Here is a 4,942-nt window from a genome sequence, read left to right as displayed (position 1 = left end):
TATCTGTCGTTTGAATTTTTAAGCCTCAAAATAATCATCAAATTACGAAAATTGGGGATAAAAGGAAAGTATGGGAATAAAATTCAAACGTATCTAAACATAAGATTATTGTTAAAAATATGGTAAATATTGAACTCCGATTTTTTTTTAATTCACTATTCTGATCACGAAGGACATTACCAAAAAAAAAGAAAGAAACATACACCAAACTCATGATGCATCGTAGCAGTGCGCCAGTGTGCGTAATATCCAGGTTCGATGTCAGTTTACATGGAACACCTAGATGATTGAACCTAAAACTATCCGACATACTGCGTAGTTGAACAACAAACTACTTGTTGGCCTATCTTAGTTTGCAAGTTTTCAAGTCGAAATTCAATTTATCGACCTCCAGGTCGAAACTGTCTGTCAAATCAAATAAATAACGTCCTTATATACATGCCCTTCTTAACTAGCTTCATTCCTCAGTTGATAAGATTTATAGCTCAAGTGCAAAAATATATCGCATAGACACCTGTGTCATTTAAAGTGCTTAGTTTCTTACACACCTAAGTTCCACAGACATTAAGATAAACGCCAAAGTATAAGAATATAATTTCAACAATTATGTCTTGTGTAGACAACACTAACCATGCACTTCTATTAAGGCCCGAAGCACCTGCAGATCTATCTTTACACGTGCCCAACACAGCCCGATAGAACGATTATTACAGAAACCAATATCACCAGACCACAGACCCACACCATTTCCGAGAAATGCATTATCGAAATTCTTATATCATCGTCTAAGCAAAGTTTCATTTTTATTTGTCATATATCCGGGCCTCCTATGTCACAAGGCGGTAACCGTCACAGAATACACGATACAGTGAGCGATACATTGGGATGGTTTCGGGGGAGGGGGGTCATATGCTACCCTTTTGTAAGACATTTGGCCAAAAAGTTAGTTGCAAATAAAAGCATGGAACACTAGAATTGTTCAGATATTTTAGGCAAATAATTATCTTTTAAATTATGAATGCCTAAAATATGAGTTTCACAGTGCTGTGAATGAGAATTATGCTTGATACTGAGACCAGTTTTTTCGGGGAAGGGGTTAAATTTTAAAACATTTAAAAAAAATCTTTCTTGAAAATCAGTTAATGTTGTTTATTAATGTCATGAAATTTTTATATATTGTTACTTATGCCCAGAGGAAGCTTGCTATTTAAAATGAGATTACTGGCCCCTACTTTTCAGCAAATAGGTAAAATAGGTGTTTATTTAATATTGATTTAGAAGGTTTATTCCTCATTCATATTTTTTTTCTTTTTTTCTTCTAAAATTCATGTTGAGAATATTCCAAAAATATAGCATTTAGAGTCTGTAGGAGGCCAAACATGTACCACACCCTAAAAATTAACTTTTTAAAACTTTTATCTTGACTTTTTAGCTCACCTGGCTAAAGGCCATGTGAGCTATTGCCATCACTTGGCGTCCGTCGTCGTTGTCGTCCGCCGTCATCGTTAACAGTTATACAAAACTCTTCTCCTCTGAAACTACTTGACTAATTAGAACCAAACTTGGTATGAATGTTCCTTGGGGTATTTTTGATTCGTCAAAAAACATGGCTACCGTTACTAAAAATAGAACATAGGGGTCAGACAGTAGTTTTTCACATATATCTCCTAAACCGTAAGGTTTAGCTGAATTCTGACATAGGTAAAAGTGTTCAGCATGATGAGATCTATCTCTGGTCAAATTTTGGTTTTAATCAATTAAGCCATGTTAGAGTTATTGCCCATTTTCAACGATTTTTGCTTTTTTTAATGTTATTTCTTTCAAAAATCTTCTCCTCTGACACTACTTGACCAATTGAAACCAACTTTGGTATGAATGTTTCTTGTGGTATCCTGCATAGAATTGATGTGGAGATTTTTGATTCGTCAAAAAACATGTTCGCCATTACTAAAAATAGAACATAGGGGTCAGACAGTAGTTAGTAGACCGTTAGGTTTATCCAAATTCTTTCTATAGCTGAAATGATCCATATTATTAGGACTACAAAAGTCTTCAGACTCCTTGTAAGAGTTATTGCCCTTGAAAGGGGAAAAATGACTTTTTAAAATAGTTTCCAGTCAATATCTTGAAAACTATGATAGATTAAAAGAAACTTTCAATTGTTGAAAAGATCTTGTGATAGTCCTACCAAAGACTTCTTGAGTTAAAATTGTTTGACAACTTCTTGTTTAATTTATTGCCTTTGAAAGGCAAAATTCAACAAGGTGAGCGATTCAGGCTCCTGAGAGCCTCTTGTTTTTGTCTGATTTTGAATATTTTTTGAATATTTTTTTTTTAAAGAATTCCCTTGAAAATCCTGTTTGTCAGATTTCAGATACCTCTTGAGGTTTACGAGTCATAAGGGGTCAAAGGGGCTACATAAAAAAACCAAAAAAGTCGACTTATTAGCTCACCTGGCTAAAAATTCTTTCTCCTAAACCGTTAGGTTTAGCTAGTTCTGACGTGGGTAAGTGTTCAGCATGATGAGATCTATCTCTGGTCAAATTTTGGTTTTAATCCATTTAACCATGTTGGAGTTATTGCCCTTTTTTCAACGATATTTGCTAATTTTAATGATGTATCATTCAAAAATCTTCTCCTATGACACTACTTGACCAATTGAAACCAAACTTAGTATGAATGTTCCTTGGGTTATTCTGCATAGAACTGATGTGGGGATTTTATGATTTGTGGAAAAAACATTGCCGCCGTTACTAAAGATAGAACATAGGGGTCAGACAGTAGTTCAACATTCAGTCAAAATTCAACAAGGTGAGCGATTCAGGCTCCTGGGGGCCTCTTGTTTTTGTCTGATTTTGAATATTTTTTGAATATTTTTTTTTAAGAATTCCCTTGAAAATCCTGTTTGTCAGATTTCAGACACCTCTTGTGGTTTACGAGTCATAAGGGGTCAAAGGGGCTACACAAAAAAAACCCAAAAAGTCGACAAAAATGTGAGCTATCGCCATCACTTGGCGTCCGTCGTTTTCGTTAACAATTATACAAAACTCTTCTCCTTGAAACTACTTGACTAATTAGAACCAAACTTGGTATGAATGTTCCTTGGGGTATCCTGCATAGAATTGATATGGAGATTTTTGATTCGTCAAAAAACATGGCCGCCATTACTAAAAAAAGAACATAGGGGTCACACAGTAGTTTTTCACATATATCTCCTAAACCGTTAGGTTTAGCTGAATTCTGACATGGGATGAAAGTGTTCAGCATGATGAGATCTATCTCTGGTCAAACTTTGGTTGTAATCCATTAAGCCATGTTGGAGTTATTGCCCTTTTTCAGCGATTTTTTGCTATTTTTAATGTTATTTCTTTCAAAAATCTTCTCCTTTGGCACTACTTGACCAATTGAAACCAAACTTGGAATGAATTTTCCTAGGGGTATCCTGCATAGAAATGTTGTGGGGATTTTTGATTGGTCGAAAAAAACATGGCCGCCATTACTAAAAATAGAACCATGTATAAGTGTTTCAAAAACTAAAATTATGCCTAGATTTGCCCGAAACAGGTGTTTGTTGCATTTTTATTGAGGTGATAGGCAAGAGTACAAAGTGATCCATGAAATCACCCTGAAAGCAGAAATTTTCGCTTAAATTGATTTTCAAACTATTGTGCAATATTGTATCCAAACTTCTTCTTGTGTCCATAATGAACTGTAAGTCCTTAGGTATTAGAATGTCAAAAACTTTTTTTTACCACACTTCCCCCTAGTATACAGAGTTTAACTGGCTGCTGTTTATCATGCTGCACTTGGCAAAGCATTTTATCTGTTAAAGCATTATCAGTTGATGAAATGATCAATTATGCTTGCTAAAGTGTCCATTGGGTCAAAGTTGTAGGACAGCTCCTTGTAAGAGTTATTGTCTATGGTTGTAATTTGAGGTATTACTTAAGGAGAATCAGATGTATTACTGAGTGAATTTCATGGTGTGTTTGTTTGTTTCAGTTCATTTTAGACCTTACAATGAACGGAGATGGTTAAGGCCTTATAAAAGTAGTTTAACCCCGACGCATATTTCATGTGCCTGTCAGGAGAAGTTGGTCATTTATGTGTTTTTGAGTAGTTATTAAAGTTTTTAGTTTATTTTGAAGAAGTGTCATTGATCTGTTACCATGGATTTGATTACTCGAAGAATTTAATGAAAATAGACCATAAGAGTCTTGCACTAGTTTTTCGCATATATTTCAATAGCTTAACAGAAACAACAAAACTAAGATTTCGGAGAACCTCACTTCGATGAGATCTTTCTTTCTAGATGGGTATATTGTGGTATACTGGTGTCCATTCATACATTGTTTACACTTTAAACAATGACTTAAAAATGCTGTCACCCATTTTTTATGATTTTTTTATGAACTGTTTCTTGTTATTGAAATGAGCTCCATTGTGATTTTTATATACACGTACGTCTGACTTTGTTTTTAAGTTATTGGATTTATTGTACAAAAATTTAAGTAATTATCTGTATTTGGACTATAACTCATAAACCTTTGCAGCAAAGTCAATGAAACTTTTGTGAATTGTTTATTTTTGTTGATGTAAGCTCCCTTTCAGTTTTTGTAAATTTCTGTTTAATTAAAAGTTACAGGATTTTGTTCATACATTCAAACTTGACACATTTTTAAATTTTATTACAATTAGACAATTGACCCAGGATAAAAAAAATTACCAGAACTGAATTGGTCACTTTTGGACCTTATTCCTAAATGTTTCCAACCAAATCCTGCAAAATCAATCCGAAACTTCTGTGGATATGGCACCTTGTGGTACAATTTCAAAGTGATCCATTCACTTTCACTGAAGTTATCGTCCAGAAATCAGAAAAAAATATTTGTATATGCAAAAGTTTGTTTGAAGTAGGGTACTTGAGAAAAAAAGCCAACTA

Source organism: Perna viridis, chromosome 1 (assembly GCF_037379345.1).
Source record: "Perna viridis isolate PV_CMFRI_1.1 ecotype Kerala chromosome 1, ASM3737934v1, whole genome shotgun sequence".
Classification (NCBI taxonomy): Eukaryota; Metazoa; Mollusca; class Bivalvia; order Mytilida; family Mytilidae; genus Perna; species Perna viridis.
Note: the sequence above shows the minus strand (reverse complement) of the source record.